At 40.8% G+C, this 23,286-nt stretch overlaps 1 long non-coding RNA gene across 7 annotated transcripts in view; it reads left to right on the top strand.

Annotated features, from left to right (window-relative positions):
- Positions 1–23,286, top strand: part of LOC120407429 — a 104,433-nt gene that overhangs the window by 10,876 nt on the left and 70,271 nt on the right. For 3 of the 7 annotated variants that reach the window (XR_005599960.1, XR_005599955.1, XR_005599954.1), the window contains one exon: positions 11,044–11,258. The exons of the other annotated variants lie outside the window; for them this stretch is intronic. This is a non-coding gene — a long non-coding RNA (uncharacterized LOC120407429). Of the gene's footprint in view, positions 1–11,043; positions 11,259–23,286 lie in introns of those variants that run through there. 7 annotated transcript variants of the gene reach the window in all.

The following is a 23,286-nucleotide window of genomic DNA, read 5'->3' as shown; positions in this document are numbered from 1 at the left end:
GAGCTGAAGTCAGAATATGCTTTTAAACTATTGTACTTTCTTGTTTTGGTATCCAAGCGCATGCTCTTTTGGACAGTGGAGGCGATATCTTAGGTGTGTTGTGCAAGCTGTAGAGCTAAGTATGAGTTTACTGAAGTGATTCACATGCCTAACAGCTTTCGAATTCCCTTTTTATCTTCAGGCCTCAGCATGTTGAGTATTGCCTGAATATTTGATTAATCAAGCAAGACTCCCTGGGAGGTCAGTGTCTCTCCCAAGTATATTATTTCCACTATTTGCAATTGAATTTGGCCTTATTCAGTTTAGGGTTATTAGCTCTCACAATTTTCATACACTTCAGTTATTCCTGAACTCAGTGGAAGTGCTGCCCCAAATCATTATCTTGAATTTACATTTTCACACCTGCTAGACCCTGTAGCATCTTCAAATGATGCTATTAATACTTTGATATCTGGCTCTAAGTTTGTCTTTCTGACTCTGATATACATCTTAATGAGACCAAGCACCTCACGTGGGTAAGCCCAAGACTTGTTGCCAGTCTCTGTATAGCATCCCAGGCGCTCTTGTTTTATCATTTCACTTTTTATATTAGATGTCAGTGTGCACTGTCTTGACACTGGAATTCTTCTTCCTCCATTACTGTCTTTCTTAGAAAGTTTTGACTCCTCTCCTTTTAGGAGCTCTTTACATCTCCCTGTTTCAGTCACTATTATTACATTTACTTGTGCCCAGTGTCTGTCTTGTATGTGTCAAGTTCTGTTTGTACACATTTAAATTAGCTCCTCTTTGAGTTTTCAGCCTCCTCCCTTATTGTGCTTTAGAACAGCTCTTCCTCTCCAATGCACACTTTCCTGCTGTTCTCTGCATAGTGGTTTGGTTTATTACAGTTTCTATGTATGTGCCCAAATGCTGGTAATTTCCTATACTCATGCTGGTTGTCACATTGCCGGCATTGTTTTTGGCATTCCATGTTTCTGTCCTCTGGCAATTTAATTTCTGTGAACTTTTCCCTTGCTGGTTTAGCGGAAGTCATGTGCTCTGTGCATTTCGCTAGCTGCTTGGCACCTGTGTTTTTCCCTTTCTCACTTAGTCATCCATCTCACTTAGTAACTGTTCAGGCTCTTGTTGCTGTTGTTACACCACAGGACAATCTGACTTTAATGAGAGCATCTTTCAATATTCCACATTCACTGAATTTTCAGTTTTAAGTCGGTGATCCCTTCGTTTATGGTTTCCCCTTCATTCTGTGTTCTCATCCTGAACACACACACATCACGAGTAACACCTTTTTGTTTCCCCTCTTCCTAAGGACACAATGATCCTCAAACATTTTTCATTATTCCTGCAAAGGCTTCCCCTCTCTCCCCACCAGCACTACCCATCTAGAATGCATTGTGTACATCAGGGGTCGGCAACCTTTCATTTATTCACTCTAATTTAAGGTTTCACGTACCAGTAATACATTTTAACTTTTTTAGAAGGTCTCTTTCTATAAGTCTATAATATATAACTAAACTATTGTTGTATGTAAAGTAAATAAGGTTTTTAAAATGTTTAAGAAGCTTCATTTAAAATTAAATTAAAATGCAGAGCCCTCCAGACCAGTGGCCAGGACCCAGGTAGTGTGAATGCCACTGAAAATCAGCTCGCGTGCCGAAGGCCATAGGTTGCCTACCCCTGGTGTACATCAAGGGCTTCTGTGCCTGCTACTGTTAAGAGCAAAGCAATCTTTTGCTATCCTCCCGTTTACTTGCTCCTGTGGCTTTCATATACAGCTCAAATTGCTGTTTGAACTGTTTCCCGGCATAGTCAGCCTTTCCTCTGATTTTTCAGGGCTTGTGGTGAAGTTACTTTAAGTTACACAGGCTCTGTAATAGCTATTTTGAGGTTACCTCTCTCACTGGCTCTTCCAGAATGCTGTCCCTTCCACTCCTGGTATCATGTAGTATCTCACTGAGAAATGTGTCACAGGTAACCAAAGACTACCTGGAGTGCACAGGAAGTGTGGCATCTTCCTGAAGAACTTTATAACACAGTGGATGGAAATAATTGTGGATGGCAAGTGTGGCTGAAATTATTTGCAGCCATGCAAACTGAAGCTTTGTTAATACTAGGCAGAACACTTTTTCCCCCTTGCCAAAGCCAGGCTCCGTTTCTATGGTTGTGGCAATCCCACTGGCAGCAGAGCCAGTGTAGTTCCTTGTGCAAGGAGGGATGTGATTTGAGGAGACAGCCTACGTGTGCCTTGCATGGGGCAGAGTCAAGATCCGTGGGAGCTCCCTGCTTGTCAGTATTTTGGGATGAGTGGGCATTCAGAGAATTCTCCATTGCAGGGTATTTTCCTTGTTAAGGCCATTAAGGATCTTGGCTATTAGAATGAATTAGCCTTATGGGGAGCAGCTGAAATGGTGATGTGAGCCTAGATAGAGATAACAGCTGTGCATCTTTTCTGTGGCCCCAGAAGGAAGGATTAGATTTCCCCTCAGATCATACAGATAGCCAATGCACAGCCCTTTGTTTGAGCTCAGCACTGGTTCCTGGATTTCACCCTTGGTACATTATATTTTGTGACCCAAAGGCATGATTTACCCAATAAGCATTGACAATAGGATTTAAACTTTTATTTACTCTAATCTTCCTTTCTGATAAGCTACTTGTGGCCAGCATGTAGCAGCAAGACAGCATGCCTTTTTCTGTGACTCCTAATTCCTTGGTATTTGAGGATTATGTGCCATTTTATCATAGTTTCCATTATCAAGGCAATTTATTTACCACTAAACTTTATGTAGTAGATAGTGGGATGTCAAAGCCTTACAAATCACTTATATGGTCAAGCTGCAGTTTTCATGGAGAATTCTGGGGGATTGGGATGTAATAATGTAAATCCAATTACATAACACAGTGTCTTTTTATTGCTTTTCAGTAGAGCAAAGGCTCTTGGCCCTGAGTTGACTGGCAAATCAAGGAATAGTATTGGTTTTTTGTTTTTTTTAATAGGAGATATACCAATCTCCTAGAACTGGAAGGGACCTTGAAAGGTCATTGAGTTGAGTCCAGCCCCCTGCCTTCACTAGCAGGACCAATTTTTGCCCTAGATCCCTAAGTGGTCCTCTCAAGGATTGAACTCACAACCCTAAGTTTAGCAGACCAATGCTCAAACCACTGAGCTATACCTCCCTCCCTACCTCCCTGTAGTTAAACTGTAAACAGTTATAGTGTTTAAGATTTTTCTGTGGCTGAGACAAAAATAATGCATTTGGCTCAGATCCTCAAAGGCATTAAGATGTCTAACGTCCATTAATTTCACTTGAAGTTTCAATCATGTCTTCAGTGTTCTCTAACCAGCTATTGTAAGTCCCACATCATTTGGTTTGGTGGCTAGATCTCCTAAACTACCTGGTCCCTCTTATCCTATTTATGACTTTAACAAAATATATGAATATGCAAGACTTTGTGATAATGTGAGGAGAGTTGCAAATCCCCTTCCACTGCAGAATTGTTTGTATTGTCTGGAATAGGAAGAGAAGCAGTCAGGGCCTTAGGAAACTAGTGATCCGTTTTTCTGCCTTACCTCCCACTGCAGCTCTTGATGTACTCTGCTCTTCCTTGGGAGCAAATCATGCAACCACTAGCAGATGAGCGACCCATCTACTGGTTGGTGGGAGACAGGGCAGCTAGCATGTTGTGTGGGCAAGGTAGTGCATGAATGATGTTACCTTCTAGTAACTGGCCCACAGATAGGATATGGAACGTACTACTACTATCAACAACAGGGGATCCCGTTAAGCTGTTTTTTTGGAGCTGAATAGGCAGGGTTGCGGTTGCAGTTTCCTGTGTGAGAGATTGATTTATATAATAATTGTATGTTGCTTGCGGCATATATTTTTGTTACTGTATAGGGAGTCAGTAAGGGTGTGTGTGTAAGGTAAGTAAGTAAAGTGGAGGAAACCACCAGACATGGATGGTGGCATGCTTTAAATGTATACATTCAAGTTGTATAGGGCCATATGTTAATTTTTGGTTTGGAGGAGGATCCAAATGTTATGCCTCTGAACTAGTTTTGTGTGTGTGTGTGTGTGAGAGAGAGAGACACACACACACACACACACACACACACACTCTGACTGCAGCTGAAAAAGTGGACACACTGGAACTTGCAAATGTTCAACCGTAGCCACAGGATGAGGTCCTGTAGCTATTTCTTCCTCTTGTAATTCCAATCATAATAGCAGTGAATCACAGGCTACCAGTTAGGCTTTATAATCCTGTTTTCACAGTTGACAGGAGATTGGGCCTCTGATAAGAGAACAGTCTAGCAGCGTATTCATCTTTCTTCGAAAAAGTGTGAGGTGAGAGGGATTATCCAAAGCATTTTTACTAGTATCGTTACTGTCATGGTCTCAATGTTTATCTTTGCTTTCCCACTCACTGCAGTGGAACTAGTAGTGTGCAAGGATAGCCATCAATGTTCATGTGTGTCAGAAAATAACACCATTATATCTAAAATCAACAAAACAGGCAGTCCATTTCAATTCCTCAAAGTCGTAAGGGCAGGGGTTAGCGGAATTTCTTGTGAAGTATGGAAGGTAGATTGTTTACAAGATATGGTTCTTTAACATGTGGCGATGTCCTTGATGTTAGTGACAAACTGAGATGGTTCAAGGAGTCCTATGAAGATTTGAAAGTAAACACTGGCTAATCCCTAAATCTGGACACCACAGTCAAGTTTCCCATCCTCACTTCAGTCCCTGAAAAGGACCAGAGCAGGGTGAGGAATCTCTAAAAGCCTCAAATTTAGGCAGGGGATAATTCCCTTGGTGCTGTAGGAACTGAGAAAACTAGCTGAGACTGTCTGTCATTCTGAGTACTCCCTTGCAAATTTCAGTGTATGCGTAGGCTAGGGGTGAAGCTGTGGAATAGGAGAGGTGGGTCAGAGCAACGGGCTGGAGCAGAGCCAGGCTGTTGCAACTTAGGCAACTTTCAGCTTTCAGTTCTCTAAATTGTGCCAGTTGCCATATTGGCCTTCTAGCAGCCCAGAAACATGACAGTGCTTAAAGTCATCTTAGCCCCCTCCCACCCATGGCTGCGAGTTCTGTGCTGAGAGCTTCATGGCAGTTTGGAATTGACTCTAGGTTCAACTTTTGTGGCTAATTCTTTTCTGTAATGTGCCAAATCAAACACTGGTATGAACATACTTGAACTTTGCAGTTCAGGCACATCTTAATCAAATAAAACACCTCTTGTAAAGAATAATTAAAGGAGCTGTGGGCAGCTCACTGGCTGTAGAAGCACCTCATGTTACTGGTAAGTGATCTCTCATAAATAAAACCCTGATTCAACAAGCTACATAGGCACATGTAACTTTCAGCACATTGATTTCAGTGGCTCTATTCATATCCCTATTTTTGGTTTAAAAAAAAATTCAGATGCCTAATTAAAATACTCATGATTATTTTAATTAGACATCTGAGGTTTTTTTAAATCAACCCCACCTTCCCCCGCCCCCATACTGTGCAGTTATGCCAGTAGTAAGCTGCCTTAATATATTATTTTATTCCTCTTCACATACCGGAAAAAGCTACATCAACAGTAAGCACTTTTGTACTGATAGTGTTACAGTGGTACAACTTTTTGTGTTTAGACAAGTCCTTAATGGCAAGAAATGATGGTATGGCCTTATCCATAGTGGTACTGAGTGTTTGTTTAATGTTTCGCGTGGTGTTTTTTTTATTATTATTTTTTATCTTTTTTAATCAAGATCATTATATTGGTGCAAAATCTGTGTGAAAACCTGATCTAACTCTCCAAATAACTTGATGAAGCTCAGTGAAGTTTTTAACCCGTTTGTTTTTATATTTTCTCTGGCAATTCATGAATTGCCAGTGTAAATTATAAAGCATTTAGATATGTTCAACAAATTGCTGGATCCTTCCTAGTGATAGAAATGTGTCTTAGACTCGTTTTATGCATGCTCTATCATCCCATTGTTTTGGGAAGGGGACATTAAACCATTTGACTACGAAGGGGAAAAAACATTTGTGTTGTGCTTATTTTTTTGCTTTTAGTGGTTAAAGGGACAGTGATGCCCCTTACTTGGTAATCATTGATTTAATGGCCTCTTAAGTGCTTACAAATGTCTCCCTATAGTTTTCTCTTTTCTAGTGTTCAATTTTTGGGGGGGGGGATCTCTGTCTATAATGGAACGCAAGCAAATATAGCCTGAGTTCGTGTATTTTCTATCCATGTATCCTCATACTCAATGTTGTTAGTACAGCCTAGCCCCTCCATTACAGTAACAGAGATTAGCAAGACTAGATACATGTGGGGTGCCATAGGGGCATGAAACAATAAGCAGCTCCTGGGCACTTCCCCTAATTCCAAGCCCCAGTGTGGCTTTCTACTCCGTAGGGTCAGAGATCGTTCGCCCTCTGCAGCGCAGTTCCTTCCTCAAAACTCATGGGTTTTCCTTACATAAAATAATGCTGACTCCGTAAGACAGTGGCCCACCTCTCTTGAAATTGGTTTTAGGGAGCCCATGGGTAGGGACTACAAGGGAGCATGATTCCTGAGACAGCTGTGCAGCTCCGGGTATGGGAGCCTGGGGTACTGACACTGTGCTTTTGTATGGATGTCCAAAATGCTCTTAGATGGAGGAGACTTCCCATACAACTCTGGGCATTCATGAATTTAGAGGTCTGAACTCCCTGTCTCCTATTCCTACCCACTTCCTGTGAATTGGCATGTTGAAAACTGTATGAACCAAATGGCATTTCCAGTGGCATTTCTTTTTCTGCAGGCTGTCTCATGCAGGTGACAACATATCCCATGATTTGTGAAATAACTTTCGGTCCTTGTGCTTGCTGAATGACTACTACTGAATGTAGTGTCTGAATGTTTTCAGCTTTATTGATAAACTGTGGCTATTTTTCTCCTGTTGCTTATAAAATCATAAACGTTGAATATAGAAAGGTCATTAAGTTATATGTAGTCCCCATGGTTGTTTTGTAAAAGCAGTTATGTAGAATCCAAGACATTTTTAATATAATTATAAATATCTGGTGCCTGAAATGGCAGCAACCATTTAAAGTATTTTATTATAATGTATCCAAAAAATCCCTCCTTATTTATTTATAAGACTTCTGTGTGAAGTTTGGGCATCATGTTCCTTCAGCTCAAGAATCTCACTCAAATTCAGAAAGTAGTACCCTGAGGGTAAAATATACATCTACATTAAAATTACTTGATTCCTGCGGATATCTAATTCACAAGTGTCATATATTCTGTAAAGCAAGTACTATTAGCAGTGAACTAATTAGACACCTCGTTTTACTAAAATCTTTGTAACGTATGTACCATCTGTTCACATTTCTCTAAGAACAACAGACTGTAATTCAGCTCTTTTTAATTACAGCACTAATCATTTCGAATAGTTCCTAATTCTTTTATCTATGCAAAATCGTTTTAAACTAAAAGGACACTGTCAAGGTTGTTGGATCAACCCTTGTTTCCCTCCTCCCTATCTCCAGTAAAACCCAACCTTGACAGTGGTCCTAGCTGAATGCATCTGTGTTTTGCTGCTTTTGTGGGTGGTTTTTCGTTTTGTTTTTTTCCCCTCCCACCAAGTGATAGCATCTCCATCAACTGAGAGTATGGAATTTTTTGGTTGGGCAGTCTACCCTCTTATCAAGATAAGGCAGTCTCACACTCCTTGTGTACTAATCCTGAATACTGATATAGTTCCAACAGACACAAATGTATTTTTCAATCTTCAGTTAGTCTGGAGGTTATGTCCATTCCTGTGGGATGTGGACCCGGACACACTGATCCACGTATTTCTCACGTCCAGGGTTGATTACTGCAATGCACTGTACAAGGGGCTAACTGTGCATATCATGAAGACGTCCCAGATAGCACAATCTGAGGCAGACTACTTTCTAGTCAACTCAGGGGAGGAAAACACATTACCCCAGTGCTCTGTACTTGCTCCTGGGTTCAAATCGAGGTCCTTGTTTTTGATCTTCAAGGCCCTTGGGCTAGTCTACACTGGCAACGCTAAAGTGCTGCCGTGGCACGGCAGAATGCTGGGAGAGCTCTCTCCCAGCACTCTAAAAAAACCCCACTTCCACAAGAGGCGTAGCTCCCAGCGCTGGTGCACTGTCTACACTGGCATTTTACAGCACTGAAACTTGCTATGCTTCAGGGGTTCCCACCCCTGAGCAAGAAAGTTGCAGTGCTGTAAATTGCCAGTGTAGACAAGCCCTTAGTAGTCTAGGCCAGAGATACCTCTTAAACAATGTCTCTCACCATCACCATAATCTTCATGACCAAGACAGCTTGTGCCCTTCAAGGGCATTTGAATTGACAGTACTTAACCTGGTCCCCTGCACATCACCTTTTTCTTAGGTTAGCTCCCATTGCAGCAGGCCTACCTGTTATCAGTCAAGCTTTTGGCCACAGGTTGAATTAAAATGCATTAGAACACCACTTTAAAGACAAAAGGCTAAATGAGAACTGCTGTCAATTAAAGTACTGAACTAAAACACATGTTCACATCCAAAGAGTCCAATCCAGTCACAATTCAAATGCTTCATTAAGGGCCCAATTCTGCAGGAATTTCAATATGCCAAGGGTTGACAACACCACAAATCCTGTTTGATTTAAATAGGAACTGAGGCTGCTCAGTATTGCAGAATTGGATCCCAAATCTGTAGCTACATAACACTTTTAGCTGAAATCCGACCACACCTATGACTGCAGTTAAATTATGGTTTACCACTGATGCTTTAGCTGGGAGGTACCCTGCGTCTTGGTCTGAATTCCACATCCTTTCACAGGACACTATTTTAACACATGAGTGTAAAAGAGTCTCAACTGTTTTTGGTTTGCAGACTCAACGGTATTAAGATTGTGAGGAGAGGCTTGAGTTACAATATCTTTTAGAAGATTATAGTCTCTTATTCTGGCATGTTTGTATTTCCAGTGCATTGCTACTCCTTGTGAACATCTCTTTAATACCAAATGGTCAGTCATAGGATTCATTTTTAAAATAGTTTATTATTATTATTATTATTATTATTATTTTATTTTAGAAATGTTGGCATCTTTTCCTCTATTCCTAAGCCATCTATGTTTTCCCCACATTGAATGGGGTGGCACCCTCCTCTCGTGAACACCTCCTGGTCGTGTGTATGTGTTTTTGTGCGCCTGCAGTTTCTCAATTTCCTCCACTCATAGTGCCGCCTGTGGACCACTGTGCTCATCAGGCAGGTCTCCAGTCACTCAGCCCACCAGCTGAGTCGCACTCTGTTCATGTGCACAACAAACAAACAAGCTCCTTCCAGGGTATACTGCCCAATCAGGCCTATCACACTGCCCTCAATGTTCTGTAGCTCAGTCCTTTAACAGTCCAACAGGTCCCATCACAGCCTCCCCAGGCTCAGTCCTCATTCTGACCAGCAGGGCCTATCTCAGTACCCCTAGTTGGCCAGTTTGTGTGCAAAGGTTCCTGCTCTGGGATGGTGTCACACCCCCAGGGCTTCCTCCCTGGAGGTTCTCTGCCTGCCCTTTAGTCCTCTGACCCCAGCTCTCCAGCTGGGTCAGTCTCAGTTTCTGGGGGGTTAACACTTTCACATACAGTCCCTTCCCTGGGCCTGTCTAAATTCCCTTCTCTCAGGGCATAGCTACTTTCCCGGTGACTGTTGGGGGTGGGGTCAGGGCTTTTGCCCACCTTATTCCAGGCTCCACTCAGGAATCCTCTAAGTAGCAGCCACATCCCTTTAACTAACTGTGTTTCCCTGGGCCACTTCTCTGCAGGCCTTATTGTCAAGTCCCTTCCTTGCTCCCCTGGTCCCTGCCACCAACTACCTGCCTTGGCCCTTGCAGCTCCTGCAGCCAGCCAGGACCACCTCTTGCTCCCCTGGTCCCTGTAAGCAGACTGAACTCACTTTAGCCCTTCGACTTCTTTTATATGGGCCTGTGGGACCCTGATTGCCTGTGTCTCACGCAGTCTCTCTGGGCAGCTTGGGGCCTTAGGGCCTATTTCACGCCATCACACTATATTAAACCCCTTTTATAATTTGTTCTTTATGGCAGTAGTATAACTGATAGCATCAAGTTATGTTGTATTTATTGATGATCTGAAATACAGCTCTGAGGATGTTGATGGGAAGGCAATATAAAAATAAAACTCTATTTCATTTCAATGTGCTATCCTTGTCCATAGTGTGTTGAAATGCGTGAATAATTTGCCATTAGCAATTTATTCAGTGAGTTTAGCCTTTCTTTCAACTCCATAGAATATCTACAAACGTATTGAACTTTGCTCAAACTTATTTAAATTACACCTTTGAGAATATTTTTATAGTTTGATCATGACTATTCAAAATTTAAGCTGCATAGCTTACTTGTGATAGATCAGATACATTGGACAAAATTTTGCTCTGTTTGGAGGAATGCACAAGCTCTTCTGGTGCTAATACTTACATTTGTAATATAAAATTTGGCATCTGTTAATTCTTGTATATGCACCTTTAAAATTTGCTCCCTATGGGTATTTTTGGTGGATCACACTTTGAAGTAATATTTATGGAATGTAACCACAAAAGAGGCAAGGAAGTAGTTTCAGTGAAGTCATATGGGACCAGTCCAATATATGAAAAATGGAAGGATTCTGATTTCCAAGGATATTATGATGTCAGGACCTTAAAAGCTCTAATGAATACTCATTGAAATGTAACTGCTTTTTTTGCCCAGTTTTGTCATTGATAACTTTGCCTCTAGGTTGCATGCAGAATTACTGCCATTACCTTTTTTTGCCCTATTGTTCCACATAACATTTCTCAACATTGTATTTTTAATTGATGTTCCTAGTCTCAATCCTATTTACATCACAGTGCTTTCAGAGTACTCTTTGTGGACGGATTCATATGCTTGTTAAATTAAGCAGTTGATTTGCTTGCGTCAAGAATATATATGTAATAAACAGAAATAGATAAAGTTAATTTTACATTCTTTAATACTGTAATCGTATGTTCTACCTTGTAGATCCTGATTTCAATGAAGCTGTCATTTAACATAGCACCATAAAGATACCTGAGGGTGAGGAAGAAGGGCTAAACAAGGCATATGAAAACCAGCCAATAAACATTAACTAAACTTCAGTAACACAAATAGCTATTTTAAAGTAAAATGTCTTATCGATCAGTACCTTTTCTGGAGGGGTAAATTATGTCATGTAAAATAAAAGGTGACTTCACAGATTTGCTTCAGAAATCTTTTACTCTGTTCTAATTTTCTGACAAGAACTCCTCTCTCCTTTTTTTTTGGAGGAAGAGAGAAATCTAGGAAAGAATGAAAATGTTCCTTACACACTTCTAATCAAAACATGCTGTGTTGTATACACTGTGTGACCGTACATAATTTGAAACATTTTAAAGGTTCCAAAGAAAATGAATGACTTGTGCGAGTATCAGAACATTTCCCCAACCCCCCAGTTCTGGGTTATGTACATGACCTGAAATTGTGGTTTGTGACCCATAATAGTGTTGAAATGGGGATGTCTGCAACAGTCTTGGGATTTCTATACTTAGTCTACATGTAGTTGTCTTAGGCCTGTGTAATGTGCCTACTAGAATTTAAGTGTTTATTACAAACAGTTGATACAGTGATTTTGTTGTTGTTGTTGTTCCCACTACAAAATTAACCATGAGGAAAATAACAACGAATGCTAGAGACAATATGCTGCTGAGAACTGGCTCTTTGCTGGGGCTTGCCTCTGTAACCATATTCTTAATTCCCTCTTTAATAGATTATTGGAACAACTATGTTGCTTTTCATGTCAGTGAGCAGTACCCAGGGTTGGAACATTGCTGTTCTCCAATTCCCTTTTGGTGTTTAGGTATGGGCCTATATCTGATCTGACTATGCACCTTTTGAATTGGCACTACACAATTTACTTTAGTGCAATTAATCCTGATGTACATGAGTATAAGTAAGATTAGAATCCAGATCATCCTTTCATTTTTTCTTTAGTTACACATTAACTGTGCATTCAAATGCATTCTCTTGATAAAGAAAGTCTGCCCCCTTCCCCTTAGGCTAGGATGTTGTCTAAATTTACATATATATGGTTCTTTACTCCAATCTATTTTAAACAGGATCTTTTGATTTTCAGGCATTCTGAAAAACTCAACCTACAATCTCCTTTTCTTTCCTCAGTAGGTAAATAGGTTTCCCTGCGTATTTTTTCAATTACTTCTCTCCTATTGCCAAAGAAGTCCAGATAATATAAAGAGTTTCATTAAAATGCTAATAGCATTTCTTACTTACATTCAATGATGGGTACAGATTTTAGTTTAGAGATGACAGTAAATACAAAATTTGAAAATCATAAATGAAAATACACCCAATTTTAATAGACTCAACAAAGGCAAGGACAGGAAGCTATACTGGGCAGTAAACTAGAGCTAGGCAATTGCTTCTAATAGAGGAAAAAGTGCTGTGCACACAGACTAGTCTTCTATAAGAATAATTAATTGTATAAGAACTCCAGGCAAGGGGAAAAGATTACTTTTCTTCTAGCATCTACGCTGATTTAAAAAATTAATACAGCGTATTAGAGCAACATTTATAATTGTTGTAGAGCATTGGGGGGGGGGAATCTTCTGGATTCTATTTCTTCTAACATTTATCACTTTGTCACTGAGACTACTTTGAACAAGTAGGTGCTTTGGCCAAACTATTTTAACTTGACTGCCCACCTTTAGGCACCTAAATTCATAGCTAGGTACATAAATGAATTATGAACATTTAGGATCTCTGGAAAAATCATATTTCCCTTTTGTAGATACACAGGTATCAAGTAGCCATTCAGATATTTGATTTTTTTTTTCTGAACTGGACATTTGAACTTCTGTCTCTCACTAATTTTGCTATTTTATGAATAATGCCAATAATATAGAGGGGAAATGTTTTGAAACCCAAGTATTGTGAAGGTTTTGTGGCTGCTCAGAATGCATGGCAGCTTGCATTGCTTCTGCTGGATGTAATTGCTCTTCAATTTTTATAGCATGTTTAATTATCTTGTTCAGCATTATCAAACATTAGCTCAGAGGAAAGGACAAATGACCTTGCTTAGACTGTGGCACCTTATAGACTAACAGACGTTCTGCAGCATGCTTTAGGGAGGAGAAACTGGTTCTGTAATTTCTTTGTTTAATCCTGAGCTGATGGTGTCAAATTTGCAGATGAACTCAATCTATCCAACCACACACTCAGCCCAGAAGAAACGTCTGTCCTATCTCAAAGAATACTTTCAGGACAACACTGAACAGCGCACTGATATACAGTTACCCTCCCACCAACAGCACAAAAAGAAGAACTCCACATGGACTCTCCTGAGGGTCGAAATGAAGTCTGCACAGGCAGAAATTGTGGAAAACATCCACAGCCTCAGAAACCATCCTGACATTATAATCAAAGAGGCTGATAAAGGAGGCTACTGCCCAAAATCCACAAACCTTCCAGAAAACACCATCCTGGCCACATGGATCACTGATGGAATACAAGCTGTCAGGAACAGTATCCTGATGATGCCACAGCACAAACTGTTGCTGAGCTCTGTGCCTTTATCCTCTCACACACACACTTTTTCAAATTTGATATATATATATCCAGACACTGATGACATCTTCATCATCTGGACCCATCCCCACCATCAACCTCAGCCTAAGATCCATTGTCTAGTCCTCGCCACAGACAACCTGCCAACCTGAAGCATATTCTCACCAGTAACTGCAAACCATCTGATACTTGCTTAGACTGGCTATTTTACATAAGAATAGTTGATGCATATTCCATGTTTTGAAGATGAAGATTAAATATACATGGGCACTTTTTATTCCTTTAAGACTAACCATTTTATAACCAAAATAATTGATTTCAGTTCATTGACTCCCCTGATGTAAATCACATCCTGCCAAAATCTTTGTCAATGATGGAAGTTTGTCTAAAAAAAATCTTTCAGGGCAAAATTTTCAATGAGAGCCTCTGTCTGACCAACCATGTTGCACCCACAATCACTTGAGCTTACAGAAGCTAGAACGTGTGTACACAACTTGAACATATAAACTAGATATTTAGCTTTGTAACCTGCAGAAATAAATGCTCTTTCAATTTTGTCCCGTGTGAGGGCAAGTGACCATGCATCTAAAATCATGGGTGCAGATGAGTCCCTTTGAAAATGTAAGCTGCCTAACTTGTAAAGGAACATGCTGCCATTCCACCAAATTTGAGAAACAAATAACTGCCTTGCTTTTTTGTAGACCATCCAGATATTTTCAGTCAACCTGTATAAGACCATTCTTCCCTGGCAATCTTTTGTTTGCTCAACCAGTATTGCCAAAAACTCTGGGTCGCTGTAAAGAGCACCTGTAAGAGAGCTGCTATGGTTAGCGTTAAAAACCAAACAAAACAAAAGTACACTGGCTTAATAGACGTGACTCAAATTTAAATACAGAACTAACACCCTGAGTAATCTCTACATGGTGCATCTGCTGCATTTCTAGAAGTAGTATGTTCTGTGACATCTCTACACACAGCTCTACTAAATATTCGGGTCTTGAAAATACAAACTTATTTTTATAGCTTTACATTAGATAAACTTCTGCTCAATTTATATACTTCATATGACCACACTTTAGTACTTTTCTGACTTCTCTTTACCGGACATTGAGATGTGTAGAAGGGATTATCCAGAATGAACATAAATTAATGGTTTACATTTCTTTTTATGGTTATATTTGCAGATGTTTAAATTTGTGTTTCTGACAGGACTAGTGAACATGAGGTTGTGACCTTTTACGGCTAGGGGAATGCTTGAAAAAACTAGTGGGCTAATGGGAAAGCCAGTAAACTATAATCATGTCCATGTAGGTCACAAGATAAGGAAGCCAACCATTGCTGCATAACCAATAATAGCTCAAATATCTCTAATTCATTATAAATCAGAATAGTGATGAATTAGAATTCATAGACTAAAATGAGCTCATGTGAGAATAGAATTTCCTTTTAACCTCCTGGATTCTAAGGCAGCTTGCAATCCCAGACTTAAAGGAGCAATGCAGGACTGGAGTCAGAAAGAGTAGCAATGTTTTTTCCTCCACCTACTGCTAATAAAAAAGCTGGCTGCTCCCAAAAACTAATGAAGAAAGGATAATGAGAAGAGAGTATCATACCTTGCTGTTCTCTGAGGCTGCGGGACATGGGGGAGTGGATCAATTGGCTTACCCCAGAAGATGCAGGATGGAGCAACTCAGCTGGCTTCAAATATATTGGAAGTGGGGTTAAGTAAAATGCCATTAGGCCAGCCCCTTCCTCAAAGACCATGCCTAGGTAAGTGAGTGATCTCCCAAGTCACTTGTGGGAGAGAGATCTAGGGTCTGATATTTGGAGGCACAATTATTAATAGCCTATTCACTCACCACTTTGTCACTAATGATACTAAAGTTCATCCGTTCTTAAAGTTACAGAATAAACTTCTAGCAATAGGTGACTCACAATGATAATTATGGTAATATACAACAGCTTTGTTTTCTTAAGAATTACATTGTGATGATTTCAATATGTCAGACCAGGTGTATAAGCAATAGTTCAATTTTCAGTCCTCTATAATGAACTGCATTACACTAAGCATGAATCTTTGTCCCACTGAAGAGCTGTCTGATGGACCTAATGGAAGAAAATGCTATATAGGGTTTCTCCTACTTAACTCCATAAACTGATCACTCTCTCACTATATATGTTGTCTCTGTTTCACAAATTGAGTTTACCATAGGCATACATCATAATACTCAAGTGAAAAGAGAATGTTTGCTAGTGACTTGACTGTAGGTAGCATGTAACTAAGTACACAGACTAGTCCACATTTTAGTAATTAAAGAATATCTAACTTGCCACTCTTTTGGCTATCTCATGAGTAAGATTCCTGGAACCATAGCTTTGATTCCTGCATTCTTTGCTGCAGAATACTTTGGTAATCATGTGTGCTTCAATGCTATATGACATCTTACAGTGGTTGAGAGAGTATATAAACATGCAGTGAACACACTAGATCAGAAATATCCAATTTGTGGCTTAGAGGGGTTGGTCCTGGAGGCTCTAAAATGTAGTCCTTGATGGTAGCTGTGACAAGAATATTTGTACTTGATTATGGATTGAGAACATGTTCCAGGAGCTTTCCCCTTTGACTTTAAACTGAAGTGTTTGAATCGTGTGAAGGAGGTATGGGGTGCAATCTCCCCAGTTGCTTACCTCCCCTTCCCGAGTCACCTGAAAGCACTCTGCTCATCTGCTGTCCCTTCTCTACTGCAGCTGCTCAGAAATTCTCTCTCTGGACACCACTGCAAACAATCACAGGGGAGCGAGAAGAGAGCTCTCCATTGCCTTCCAGTTGGGTCCTAGGAGCTTCAGAGGAAACAGAATAGGCATTTGACTGTTAGTACCTAAGCCTATGGGAGAATCTAGCAAAGAATGCCTCCTCACCTCTACATAGTCACCAAAGGAAGCCCAGGGAAGAGGAGAAAAGAAACTAAGAACCAACACCCGGCTTCAGTGTTAGCAAAGGCACACCAGACACTCCTCCTTCCCCCTTCCCTTCCCACTCCCCACTCTGACATGGGACCTGCACTAGCGGCTACTACAAGATGAGTAGTATAGGTGCCAAATCACTGGCTCTGGGCACACTGAGAAATGCCACACCTTGGAGGGTCCCCAGCAGGAAACTTGCATGCAGCTTCTGCTTCCTATGTGATACCTGAACTGTACAAAGGGAGCAGAATAGCCCAGACAATCTGCTCCAATGTACTGATTGTGGCCCATTGACTTTTTTTGAAATAATGTCTTTGGCCCCTGGGCTGAAAAGAGTGGATACAAGCCCACTGTAATAATTGCATTACCATATTACTCTCCATTGTGAGTCTGGAAGAAAAATAACGGGCTTTTTTACAGTGAATCTGATCACTCTCTGAAATATTTGTTCCTACTGATGGTTTTATTTGTAATCTGATGCACAGTGTGATGTTTAGAGACATTAACTAGAGTAAGTTGTTCTGTGCTACATTTGATTTTCCTAGCAGGATAGGAAATTAGTGAGACTCTTCAGGGAAAATCAGTATTGTTTCTAGGTTTTACTCATTAGTGTATGAATGAAATGGAGGTGAGTTTAATGAGTCAAATCATTGAGAACTTCCCTAAAATTGAATACAGTCTCATGTTATTTTATAAACAATTTAGCATAAAATAAATGTAGAAATTTTCTCCTTGCCAATCTAAAAAAACCCACATGTTATGACTTCTGAGCATTCTGAAAAGAGATTCACACTCGCATATTAATAGCACTACTCTCTGAAATGAAAAGGCATGTTGGAAGACAAACAGAGCCTATCTAAACCTGGACAAGCAAACTGAAAATTCAGTAAAATGAGCAGATGAAGATTTTAGATAAGGTGTCGAAGGACCTATTTATGTCAGTGGCAGAAGTCTTTCTGACATCAAAGGGAGTAGAATCATGATAATCAAAATGTCCAGAAGAACTAAGATCTACACAAAAATAAAGGCAAAAATATTCAACTACTAAGTGTACCTTATCTTAATCATATATTATATACTTATTACACATTTAACTACATTAAAATAACATTTGGTTGCAAAGTCAAGAGCTCCAAAGTTAGGACATACCATAACTGAGGTGGTTGTTTACAACCCTTATGCATGTGCATTTTGATAGTCCTTGGTTACATGATCACATACTATTTTCCTCTCTCTCGCCTCCCTCACTTCCCCCCCCCCCGAACCCTGCCTTATTCCATGCACTAGAGGGGAAGAGAAAGACACTTTACTAGTGGATTTCACAGATATTTGCTGAGAGTAGAGGAATGGTGAGACTCAAGAAACTTGGATACCGTTCCAAGCACTGGATGGGAAGTGTGCTTTAGTCAGCACAAATTCTTCTGCCTCCCTTCCCCCCACCAAATCTTGATCTCTTCTGGTCTGCCCCATCTAACCTGCTCTAGTTCTGTCTCTTCCCCACTGCTGACTTCTTGTTCCAGTCCCATTCTCCTAGCTACACACTCCCAGGCTTGTCAAACCAGTCTTAGTCCCCTTGCCCATCCAGTCCCAGCCTCCCCCCTTCACCCCCGAGAGAGTCACAGTTTCTCTCCTCCACCCCCTCCAATCCCAGTCTCACCAGAGTCTTTGTCCCATCTACTATTTTCCTTCTCTTCTCCCTGCCCCACCACCCCAAATTGGTCTGCAGCTTTTGTCCTCTCTGTATTCATAGATTCATAAACCAGAAGGAACCATTGTGATCATCTAATCTGACCTCCTCTAGAAGTTCCCACAAATAATTCCTAGAGCATATCTTTTAGAAATACATCCAACCTTGATTTCAGAATTGTCAGTGGTGGAAAATCCACCATGATCCTTAGTAAATTGTTTTAATAGTTAATTACTCTCACTGTTAAATTTACACCTTATTTCCAGTCTGAATTTTTCTAGCTTCAACTTCCAGCCATTGGATTGTTGCACCTTTCTCTGCTTGATTGAACAGCCCACGATTTAAATAGTTGTTCCCCCATGTAGATACTTACACACTGCAGTCAAGTCACCCCTTAACCCTCTCTTTTGCTCAGCTAAATAGATTGAGTTCTGTGTCTGTCACTATAAGGCATGTTTTCTAATCCTTTAAGCATTCTCATAGCTCTTTGCTGAATCCTTTTCCTCTTCCACAGGTGGGTCACAGCGCACAGGAGAGACCAATTCTTTTTTCTTAGTTCCAGTTCCTGTCCCCACCTTGGCCTGGAACAGCATTACAGGGAAAGTCCTTCTTGGCCCCTGTAGATCTGAGCTCCAGCATGCTGAGTTGATCTGTGAGAATGGCATATGCACAGACTGCTCACATGTTGGATTGTGAGGGTACAGACTGGAGCATGTTCAATCTATCTATGGGGACCGTGTGTGTGTGTATATAATATATAAAATAAATAATCTGGTCAGCACTAGGAGCTGAGAGAGGTTTGAGCATGCTCATTGAGATGGGATCTTAGGAGAGCATAACAGCTAAATTTGAGGAAGTCTCTTTACTGAGCATGTGCAAACATTTCCCCCAAGCTTTATAATTTGGCCAAATTTGTGTGGACTTTATGGCAAAAGGCAAATCCCTGATACAAAAGTCACCCCACTACCAAGTTTCAAGTCTCTGTTCCAAAGCATAGGCGCATTAGAGTGGTTAAAAAAAAACTTGCTGGAATCTCCTTGGACAATGTACATGAACAATGTAGTAGTAAAATTATGAATCATTACTATTTAAGAATTCCCCGGGCATCGTGGTCTTTTTATTCTCAACCCCCTGTCCTATCTTTCTAAGAACAAATGTTCAAAGTCTAACTGGACGTTTCTTCAGATTTTCCAAATAGTCCAAAAAAAGTCAGTTTCTTCAGCTTTCCCAAGGGTATACTATTGATGCAGCTGAAGAGATTTCCCTTTTTAAGTGGTTTGTGAATCAATGAATTAAAAAAGTTGATATCTAATATTGATACTGTATTATATTGCCAGATACAGCAGTGAAAAATAAGGAACCAGACTGAGTCAATGATTGTGATTTAAATGAAGTTTGTGTGTAAAGGGAAAATCAGCTCTAAGCAATACAATTTTGGCAAAATATTGTGAACTTTAGTGACAGGGTTTACTGAAGGGGAATACTGTTAAGGGATAGAATGGGGGTTGTATTAACCTTTGTTTGTTTTTTGTTTAATGATAAAGTGAAGAAATACTACTAATATTTGCAACTGAGTAAACTTATGCTATCAAGTTAGGGAAATACACCCGTGCTGAAAGAGGTAGTAATTAAAATGAACTAAAACCAAATAGTAAGTTGTAAGGACACATGACCAGAGTGGAATAATCAGAAAAGTAGCTAATCAATAATGCTGTACAAGACACAAGGTCCCCTGCCTTGTTGTTAAAACAAGGGGAACATAAACAGGAGACTTATTCCAGCCTGCTGGAGAACAATAGTTCTCGAAGTGACTTTGCCTTGTACAATGGACTGGTAAAACAAGTTCGAAGAGCATCAAAGAATGCGGAGGGACTTTATCTAAACAATATGAACTTTAGGCTGGATTTTTTTTTTTAGTGGCTAGCAGAGTTTTGATGATGAAATTGCAACATGAACAAGCATAATGTGCAAAATTGGCTAAATGATACCCCGCAGAAGCATCCATGGAAAGTGACTTGTAGAGGTAAATTGCTGATTGGAGGAAATCAGTCAGTGTTAAATGTATTTCCAAAGATGCCAACAGCTATGGTCTAACTTGTCTTACACAAGCTGGCATGACAGGATGTGTTGCACAAAGAGATTGGAAAATTCTGGCCCCAGTTGCAAGCACCCAAGAATTTCCTGATTTGAATGGAAAACTCTATTTGGCTGGCTATTTTGCATTTTTAATTGATCCATGACAGCATCTCCAAGAAGAGGAAGCAGGTTGGAAAACCCAGCAGAAATGGGATAAAATGGCCTGTGTCCTGCAGCACTTCACTTCCTGAAAGCAAATGACACATGGAAGTGAGATGACTGAGATTGTGGTTCAGCCACCTGGGAGTCATCCTGGTGACATCAAATAAGTGCCTATTTTACAGCAATTTAGGTTGCCTGCTAGTGTAACACCGACAGACCCTGATCGCCTTCGGGCAGGAACTGGGGACCTCTGGAGCTTGGTGCATGATCCTCCACTGCATGAGCTAAAAGCCAACTGGCTGTTAGCTCAAGCTGTAGAGCAGGCTCGTTTCTCTCTCTCTTTCTCTCGCTCAGTGGTCTCGGCAGGGCCGGGGCAACCATTTAGGTGACCTAGGCGGTTGCGTAGGATGCTAGGATTTGGGGGGCGCCATTTTCTTCAGCAGACTGTGGCGGCTGGATCTTCGGCCGCCCCAGTCGCCGCTGGCATTTAGGCGGAGGGGGCAGGGGAGCGCGGGGAGGGCCGCCTGCAGCAAGTAAGGGGGGTGGTGGCAGGGGAACTCCCCATCCCAGCTCACCCCTGCCCCGCCTCCTCCCTGAACACGCCATGTCTGCTTCACTTCTCCTGCCTCCCAGGCTTGCGGCGCCAATCAGCTTGGGCGCCGCAAGCCTGGGAGGCAGGAGAAGTGAAGCAGCGACGGCGTGCTCAGCCTGGAGGCAGAGCAGGGGTGAGCTGGGGGATGATAGCTAATGAAACTCTGTAACATTATCTTTGTTGCAACAAAATACATTTTTTCCTAATCTGGGTTTTGGACATGACTGAGCTATTTTGGCTGAATTTAGATATAAAAATCATCATGAGGCAGATACCAACTTGTAATATTTCAGCCAAATAATTATAGTTATAATTTTGTTAAAGTAACTGAAAGGAGGTTCTTATAATGAGATATGTCAGGTGACCTTAATTGCATGTGTGCTACCAGCATCACTTACCCTAGTGACTGGGCACTTTTATTATATCAGGATGCTAACAGTGGAACCTGCTTACAGGGCCAAATTCTTGTTCATGTGTATAGCTGAATGCCCAGAAAGTGGACAGGAGAGCCAGTGGAGGCAATATCCCTGGCTGCTGTTGCCCTCCTATTACATAATTCTGTGGAAAAAGGCTTTTTTTTTTAAACTAACTAGAAATTTTTGTCAAACTGAAAACCCGACACCAATTTTTTCAGTTCAGGGGGTTTGGTTTGGTTTTGGACAAAAATCCAAAGATTTGTGATAACTTTGGACAAACTTTTATCCCCATCAACATTTTCTATGAGGGGGGAGAAGTCATTCCTTGCCCAGTTCTACTTGTTTTTGTAGATCCCATGCAGGCAGAGCCATCCACAGCTGCAAAGTAGTGGCAGCACTGTATTTGTTCATCACACTTATTCTGTTCTAATTTGTGCTGGTTTTATATCCGTGCAACCCCATTGAATTCAGTGGAATTACTTTGGATTTATAGCAGTATAACATCATGACTCATGCTTAAGCATTTCACGTTCTAGCAAATTCTACACTTTCAGAGTCTGTGTTTTACAGAATCCATGTCCATGAATTCTTTTACAAGTACAGCTTATATCATAGGAGGTGGTGATTTAACTATATTGACAAAATAACTCCTTTTGCTGAAATAAACTGTATCTTCACTATAGGTATACTGACAAAACCTTTGAACTGTAGACTAGCCCTCACTCTTTTATAGACTTTAAAACCAGAAGGGATCATCGTGATCATCTAGTCGGACTTCCTGCACATCACATGCAACAGAACCTCACCCACCTACTCCTGTAATAGATCCAAAAACTCTGGCTGAATTACTGAAGTCCTCAGATCATGATTTAAAGTTAAATCTAGTTCAAACCAGTTCAAAGATTTAAAGTTTAAATTCTAGTTCACACCAGCAAGTGACCCATAACTCATGCTGCAGAGGAAGGGAAAAATCCCTAGGATCTCTGCTGATCTGATCTGGAGGAAAATTCCTTCCTGACCTCAAGTATAATGGTCAATTAGACCTAAGTATCAGAGGGGTAGCCGTGTTAGTCTGGATCTGTAAAAGCAGCAAAGAGTCTTGTGGCACCTTATAGACTAATAGACGTTTTGGAGCATGAGCTTTCGTGGGTGAATACCCACTTCGTCGGATGCATGTAGTGGAAATTTCATGGGGCAGGTATATATAAGCAAGGAAGAAGCAGGCTAGAGATAACGAGGTTAGTTCAATCAGGGAGGATGAGGCCCTCTTCTAGCAGCTGAGGTGTGAAAACCAAGAGAGGAAAACTGGTTTTGTAGTTGGCTAGCCATTCACAGTCTTTGTTTAATCCTGAGCTGATGGTGTCAAATTTGCAGATGAACTGAAGCTCAGCAGTTTCTCTTTGAAGTCTGGTCCTGAAGTTTTTTGCTGCAGGATGGCCACGTTAAAATCTGCTATTGTGTGGCCAGGGAGGTTGAAGTGTTTTCCTACAGGTTTTTGTATATTGCCATTCCTAAAATCTGATTTGTGTCCATTTATCCTTTTCCGTAGAGACTGTCCAGTTTGGCCGATGTAGCAGAGGGGCATTGCTGGCATATGATGGTGTATATTACATTTGTGGACGTGCAGGTGAATGGAACCGGTGATGGTGTGGCTGATCTGGTTAGGTCCTGTGATGGTGTCGCTGGTGTAGATATGTGGGCAGAGTTGGCATTGAGGTTTGTTGCATGAGTTGGTTCCTGAGTTAGAGTTACTATGGTGCAGTGTGCAG

The sequence above is a fragment of the Mauremys reevesii genome, linkage group 6 (assembly GCF_016161935.1).
Source record: "Mauremys reevesii isolate NIE-2019 linkage group 6, ASM1616193v1, whole genome shotgun sequence".
In the NCBI taxonomy this organism is placed as follows: domain Eukaryota; kingdom Metazoa; phylum Chordata; order Testudines; family Geoemydidae; genus Mauremys; species Mauremys reevesii.
This window is presented reverse-complemented; position numbering and strand designations above follow the sequence as displayed.